Source organism: Alosa pseudoharengus, unplaced genomic scaffold (assembly GCF_046254945.1).
Source record: "Alosa pseudoharengus isolate Yale_2024_CS ecotype anadromous, Long Island Sound unplaced genomic scaffold, YU_APseudo_1.1 YU_APseudo_1.1_scf_24, whole genome shotgun sequence".
Lineage (NCBI taxonomy): Eukaryota > Metazoa > Chordata > Actinopteri > Clupeiformes > Clupeidae > Alosa > Alosa pseudoharengus.
In genome coordinates, this window is record NW_027468689.1 from 5390206 (window position 1) to 5397705 (window position 7500).

Below are 7500 nucleotides of genomic sequence, written 5' to 3' on the forward strand. Positions count from 1 at the left end.
TCTGTTCCCTGTTCAATTTTAAATATTATGTTGTTTTGTATTTGTGTGTTACTTTGGACAAAGGCGTCTGCCAAATCCATAACCATAACCATACTGTGAAAATGTGAAATTTTGATGGCAAAGGCAGTTGTGTATGTGATTGGTTCAGGGGTCTAATAAAGTGTAAGAAGTTTGAAATCTCCTCTGTGTAATACCTGGCGAGCTGTGATCTCAGCTGAGACAGACAAAAGCTCTGTCATGCTAACGCTACATAGTGCCCCGCAACTGAAGGACTGCCATTTAGCATCATGGCCGCATTACCAACTCGAACGTGCCTTAACTTCAGCTACCCGAGACCCAGGTCACCCATGATCTCTTATTGAATCATTTTTGTAGTGTTTTGAAAGACTTTGTTGGTGAGCCCACCTCATTGTAGTAGACCCCCACCTCATTGTAGTAGACCATTTGTTACATCATGTTACATCATTTGATTACTCTGAAAATGACAGAAATATATTCAGTAGAGCAAACATCACCTTTGTGTGTGTGTAGTCCCGCACAGCCATATCAACATTTAATGCAGAATGTGACTTTGAACTGTTAATGTGCAATGTCAACAAGCACCATAGTTCTGTATTAGAAATCATCACTGATCTGAGGATACTGGGAAGAGGCCATTGGAGATATTTGAGTCTAGTCTAATTGGAGTCACTCGGAGCGTAAATTCTCAATGCTTACGGGGCGGAGTTCGTTTAGTGGATAAGGAGCTGGATTGACATGCAGCAACCTGAGAAGTGGCGTGTTGTGTATTCACCATGACACGTTGTGTCCTTGAGCAAGGCACTTAACCCTACAGGGAGTCTGGGCCTGTAAGTTGCTTTGGATAAAAAGCGTCAGCCCGAACAGATGAAGATAAATACAGTAACTGCCATTTCTATCAAACCAGTGTGTTCTCATCAATTCCCCATTAGCGGAACACTCTGAGTGATTGCGGTGATTTGAACTGAAATTCAAATAATCAAATGAATAGGCGAATAATTAACTTGTGACCCTGAGCTAGTCCCCCGTGCTCAGATTGGGGAGAATTAAACGTGAATAAGCAGACCAAAGACGACTGTGGCGGTGGCGGCAGCAGCAAAGCCATGAGATCAGTGCTAATGGCTCTCTGCAGTGTTGCTGCGCTGTAATTGGGCGCGGAGTTAAAAGGCGAATGAGTGTCTCCGCACTACACAAAGCCAGCGCCTGTCGCCGCGACTCACCTCACAGAAAGAAAGCAGAACGTGCAACGCTCAGAGGCACGCCGACAATGTTAATTGATTTGATAATTCCCTGTGGTCCTTCCTCCTGCGAACATGCTCGCATCTTTTCCTGTCAGACTCTGTGTGTGTGTGTGTGTGTGTGTGTGTGTGTGTGTGTGTGCGTGCCTGTGTGTGTCTCTCCCCATTTCCACGCCTGCCTCTCATGATCTGTACTAGACTGCTGGCTGTGGCAATCCACTCCCTAATTAGACTGTGTGTGTGTGTGTGTGCGCGTGCGTCTCTAAGTATGTGGATTTCTGTTCGTCTGCAGATCTATGTGATTTGTTTTCTCTAAGAGCCTACATTTTCTACTGAGCTGAATCTGATTAACATCTGTTAATATCCAAGCTGTTCTTTCACACATACATGAACACACAAGAAGCCAACTCCGTAACCGAGCGCAACTCACTGATTCTTCAGTAGCGAATCAGCTTTTTTTTCTTTCTTTTTTTCCGGGGCACTGTGTGCAACAGTGAGTGTAAATCACTTTGGCAGATGTCTGAGTGGGTTTGAGTGAGTGGGATTGTGGCGAAGCCTGCCATTCCTTGAAGGTCTGCTCATAATTGTTGGGAGATTACTCACACAAAGGTGAAGCGGAGGATTTGTGCCCAATTGATTACGTTTAACGCAACGCTCTATCTCTGGCCCCCTCGGCACAAAGGTGTGTGTGTGTGTGTGTGCGTGTGTGTGCGTTTAACACAAAGCTCTCTTGAGGCTCACACAACCTACTTAGAGGTTTATATACATGTTTGTAATACTGTGGTGATCGATCGCAAGATGCTCTGCTATACAGAGCAACCTCAGTGCTGTTGGTACTGTTGTAGATGTTGCTGTTAATGTGTGTGTGTGTGTGTGTGTGTGTGTGTGTGTGTGTGTCCCTCCTCCCAGCCGTGGTTTATCTGCTCGCTGATCTCATTATGGCTGGTTATCATTACACTGCCTTCTCCAGTCAAGGTTACACTCTATCAGTGTGTTGTGCATGCTGTCTGCAACAGGGCCTTTGTGAGGAGCTTCATTAAGATGTGCTGCTCGTTAGAGCACCCGGTATCTTAACAGGCAGGGCAGGGCAGGCCGACAGTCTCAACTCCACTCGGCTGCGGAGGTCAAGAGGTCAGAGATGACCTGGCTCTCCACACACACCACCCTTGGAGCGTCAGGCCAGCCTCATGGCACACACATCCTCCACAGGACAGCCTCATGGCACACACATCCTCCACAGGCCAGCCTCATGGCACACACATCCTCCACAGGTCAGCCTCATGGCACACACATCCTCCACAGGCCAGCCTCATGGCACACACATCCTCCACAGGTCAGCTACGGGTGTGTCCATGCTGTGCGCTCATGACCACAGAAGCATCTGCCGAACACCATAAACATAAAAATAAACAACGGCAACACGGCGTGTTTTTGTTTATTGTTTATTTCCTTACTTTCATCGTCCCCATGTCACCAATGGCTGCATGACAGAATTGGATGCATTTTGATCTTGCATGTGTGGTGTGTGTGTATGTTAGCCATTATGTACTTGCTTGTGGACTGTTGGTTTTATCGCGTCTGGAGCGGTCTCAGTAGATTTGCGGGTGGTGGGGCGGAGGTTAAAGTGGCTAACCGCTGCTCCGATACTCGCCAGCTTTGTTTACAAAAGCTTTGTTACAGCTTTGTTTGTGGAGTCTGCCCCTTTACAGCGCTGACTCCACAAACATCTGCTTCTACTGCTAATTAGCGGCTAATTGAGGCTTAGAGTGGCTTGCTTGTTGCCCTGTCATCCGCCAGACAGGTATTTTGACACCAGCATTTTAACAGATTAATTTGTTAATGTGGCAGAACGCCATACGACAGGGATTTGAGTGTGCGAAGCAGCAGCAAGGGTTTGGCCAGTGGAGAGGAATAGTATTGCAGAAATTAACTTTAAGGTATAGACTCTTTCCACTGCATGAACAAACATGTATGCATTTCTGAGGCATGTCCGGTGGCACAGAAAACAATATTGAGCTAATCGTAAGTTGGGGACAAACAAAATAATTTAAACGCAAGTTTTAAAGTCGACATTTTGTAGAGCATTATTCTAAAGTCATTTCAATTTATCTGGATTGATTTTGAATGTTTCCGGAAATCCTCTCGGAACAGATTGAAAGGGTCTATACACCAGACATAAATATTTATTGTATACAAAATCCAAAAAACAAATTCAACAGATCTTTCACACTGAGACGTTCGTAGCTATGTAGCTGTATTTGTTTTACATCACCATTCAGTGTGCGCATGTTAGTAAAAATGTTTCTCCTTTTTGCTTTGAGAGACGTGGCTGGTTGTGCACTTCTGACAAAGTTTGCCCCCCACCCCCACCCCACCCATTCTGTGTGGCTTGTCTTAAGGGTGGAGGGGGTGCACTTGGCGCTTTGTGCAGAGTTAAATTGGATGGTTAATTTGGGTGTTATTTACCCTGTAATTCATTAGTTTCAGCATGCCATTGGCAGCGGCCAGGCTGTAATTTCACGCTTCGCAATAAAAGATGTCTCATAATCTGCTTCATTTAGCAGCGAAAGAATTTAATGAAATTAACTGCAGTCCTAATTAAGACGGTGAATATTAAAGACCTGCTATCAAGTCTTTAACGAGGGTGACATGATCCGCCTTCCGCAGGATTGGAAAAATATCATTTCCCTGGGAAAGGTTGTCACTGCTCCGAGCCATTCTGGCCATGATGGCTTTTCTGTCATGCACACTAACCTCTGGAAATTAGTTTTTTTTCCCTCTCTCTTCACCTTCTTTATTTTTAATTTTTCGCCTGTAAAATAATTGAAAAGACACACACACACACACACACACACACACATACATACAAACACACACACACACACACACACACATACATACAAACACACACACACACTAATCAGAGCTTGGTATTGGGATCTTCTGATGTGCTATCTTGCTGATCCCATGGGTGTTCCTTAAAGGTGCTGTCATTCACCACTGGTGCTGGTGTCAAGGTCCCCTGTGACCTTGACGGTTTATGGCCCAAGGTCGCATTAAGAACATGGAGATATCACGCACACACTTCCCTGGACTGGTGTGACAGCTGCTTTTAACACCATCCACTTTTCAAAGAAATGCAAGTGAAATGTTATTAAAACACTCGATTTGAACAAAGAGATCATAAATAGACAATGCAATAATACGATGATGTAATTGGAGAGGAATATCCACTTATTTGTGCAAGTTTTGTGCTAAAACTCAAGGCAATGCTCTTCGGTGGGGTTGGGTTCATGCTGGTTGCATGTTTCTGTGACGGTCAGTGCTCGATAGACGCTCACCTTTCGTGGCGGGCAGAAGAGGCGAGAGGTGACGGCCGAGACGCGCCACACAGACGGAGTGCTGAGGGTGGAGCATGTAATGATCGCGCCGAATAGATGTAGGGTTTGGATAATTGAGTTTAGGATTAATTACCCAGGGCCCTTTTCAGATAAATCAATGGTGCAGAGCCCCTGTCCTCTTCCCCGTGTGTTTTATTTGATCTCTGCGGCTCGGTTCCCGTCTCAGGCCGCCTTAACTCCGCCCATGTTAAGGACCCGCAGGGCTTCTGAAGCAACACAATGCACTTCACCTTAAAATAAAGCTTTCAAAGCCATTCTACATGCTACATGGGCTTGAGAATGAGGAATACGGGGAATGAAGTCTCTGACATCATCTATGTGCCCCAGGAATGCTTGATATTGATATAATGTAATGGGCAGGATAATGACCCTTTTAGTCAGTACCACCTTCGCACTAAATGGCGTTAAGATTTTGGGGGGTTTGTGTTGGTGTCTGATGTTTACAGCATGTCTTGAGCTTAACAGAAAACATTAACAGAATTAAGAGGAGAAATATTTTGCAATGGAATGGTATTTCCTCCTCTCCCCCTGTCCAACTATGTGGCTGCTGTGTGTGTGTGCGTGTGTGTGTGTGTGTGTGTGTGTGTGTGTGTGTGTGTGTGTGTGTGTGTGTGTTGAATTGGATAGCGCTTTGGCATTGTTCAGAGAGGGGGGTATTTGACCTGGTCTGATTGGGATGATGAATGTCCTGGGGGTGGGTTTTGGTCATCGCCCTGTGCTGGCAACATCAGATGGCCACAGCGATAGAGGACATTCACCTCTCACAAGGTGTCAGTCTCACAGTCTCCTCTGTCCTCCCATACACACACACACACACACACACTCACACACACTCATTCTCTCTCTCTCTCTCTCGCTATTGCTCTTTCTCTTTCGTACTCACATACACACACACACACTCTCTCTTTTCTTTCACACACACACACACACACACACACACACACACACTCTCTGTCTCTCTTTTCTTTCACACACACACACACACATGCACCACAGGTAGTGCTTTCTGTAAGGGTTCCGATGACATTCTTAATTTATCCCCCAGTCTGAGTGGAGTCCTGGAACAAAGGCGTCCGTTTCAGCCCTTTCTGCGACTCTGTCCTGTCAGGCCGCTGGACAGTGCGAGATTAGGCTTGTCCCCTCTCCCTATCCCGCTCTGGACCGGGCCAGTGATTTATTGCTGCACTCGGGGGGGGAAGCCCTTTGTGCGCCTTTTGTCAGACTTATCGAGAGAGAGAGAGAGAGAGTGATAGAGTGATAAGGAGTGATAAGGAGTCTACATTCGTCTGTTTTAATAGATTAGTCCTGGCAGTTTGAGGAGGTTTGTTATTGTGGTGTTGATTTGTTTGGTTCCGCTGCCCCTTCCCCTGGGTGAGCGGGGTCCTCGTGTGAGCACATACCACGTCTGGAAAGGATAGCGCCGCTCTTTCCAGTTTCTTTGGCAGTTTAGGGTCACTTTGTGACGTTTACTTTGAGAAATATGTTTCATTGTGTAAACACTGCACATATTGACACTATGAAACGCTTAGCTCAGCACTTGAGTGGGTGTAGCCACCTCCTTAAGAATGAAGGAGTGTGTGTATGTGTATGTGTGTGCGTGCGTGTGTGTGTGTGCGCGCGTGTGTGTATGCACTTGTGCGTGTGCGTGCGTGTGTGTGTGTGCGCGCGTGTGTGTATGCACTTGTGCGTGCGTGTGTGCGCGCGCGCGTGTGTGTATGCACTTATTCTTGTGTGTGTGTGTGCGTGCGCGCGTGTGTGTATGCACTTATTCTTGTGTGTGTGTGCGTGCGTGCGTGTGTGTGTGTATGCACTTATGCGTGTGTGCAGGATGTATTTATCTCCTCCATTTCCCACGGATCGGGAGACCTTGTGAGCTGTCAGCCTGTGGAGGCTGAAGTGGAGGCATCTGGCATGGCGCTGGCCTGGAACTTAAGTAATGAAAGATAACAGCCATCAGAGGGTCGACGTGGCGTTCAATTAGCCTCTCCCGCAGAATGATCGCTTGTCACGCCGCCGATGGATGCGTAAAATTAATAAACTAGCGCCGGAGCGGGAGCGACCGACACTCTGGTGGAGATATATCGGCCTGGGAGGCAGCAGGTCTGCTGGCCAGGAACAGGAGCAGGGCTACCTTCACTCTCATTAGTGCATCAATCACCTGAACACACACTTTTACCACACACTCACACTCACACGCGGCACACACAGACAAGTGCCCACAGTCACAAATGATCATTGCCATTTTTACTCAATTCAGAGTATGTGGTAGTGACGTCCTGAAATGAACAGAGAACTTTTTATGTGCACAGAAATATTTTATTGTACCGTAAGACCAGCCTGTTTACATTACTGAGCATAGGAATAAAAAACAATAGATCTACATAGCCGTACTTGTTATGGTGTACAGTTTGGTTTATGATTTGATCAAATGTTCTGTTTATTGTGATGCTGCAATCTGATTGTAGCTTGAATATTATTATTTTATACTAATATAAAATAATATTAACAACAACAAAAGAGGAAAAAAGCCATATGAAAGCATTTTTTTTTGTTTCCCTTTTAGTCTTAGAAGATGAATCGTACTTTGAATAAACGTATATTTTGACTGAAAAAAAATTCACACTACCCCTGTTTACACGTTAAAGCTTACACACACACACACGACCATTTCCATTATCAGTCTCCCAGTTTGGGTTACTCCGGTCTGAATGTTTACCTGGCGTCAGGAAGTATGTCAGAAGCCATTTGCATTTTTCATGACCATAACAAAACATTCTGCGTCTGCTATTCGGTTCCGTGTGGTGGGCTCATGGAACATCAAGACGCTTTTATAGCCTCTGAGC

At 45.8% G+C, this 7500-nt stretch overlaps 1 protein-coding gene across 2 annotated transcripts in view; it reads left to right on the plus strand.

Moving 5' to 3' along the window:
- agap1 (ArfGAP with GTPase domain, ankyrin repeat and PH domain 1) overlaps positions 1 to 7500 on the plus strand; it is a 174238-nt gene that overhangs the window by 104609 nt on the left and 62129 nt on the right. The window lies entirely within an intron of this gene.